General features: G+C 62.5%; 1 protein-coding gene across 1 annotated transcript in view; it reads left to right on the forward strand.

The window, feature by feature from the left end:
- The window catches only part of TMEM104 (transmembrane protein 104), a 97,874-nt gene that overhangs the window by 379 nt on the left and 97,202 nt on the right, over window positions 1–293 (forward strand). The gene's annotated exons all lie outside the window — the stretch shown is intronic.

A 293-nucleotide genomic window follows, 5' to 3' on the forward strand; every position in this document is an offset into this window, starting at 1 on the left:
ACTCAAAAAGAGGACATGTCTGGGAAAACCCAGACATATTGTAACCCTAGAAGTGAAGGACACTGGCAGGGCTGGGGTGGGCAGGGGGCTGTGAGTCAGGAGTGAGGAATATCAGCAAGGACAGGGGGGCTGTGAAGGGCACCAGGATGGTCTGGGGGGCAGGGTCAGGAGTGAGGAGCAGCAGCAGGGCTGGGGGGGCTGGGGCTGGGGCTTGGGCTGGGGAGTGAGGGGCAGACAGGCGCGCATGCGCACACAGACAGGCACCCACGGCTGTGTCACATGACTCGTGCCAG

The sequence above is a fragment of the Gavialis gangeticus genome, unplaced genomic scaffold (assembly GCF_001723915.1).
Source record: "Gavialis gangeticus isolate Ggan-Ray unplaced genomic scaffold, GavGan_comp1, whole genome shotgun sequence".
Classification (NCBI taxonomy): domain Eukaryota; kingdom Metazoa; phylum Chordata; order Crocodylia; family Gavialidae; genus Gavialis; species Gavialis gangeticus.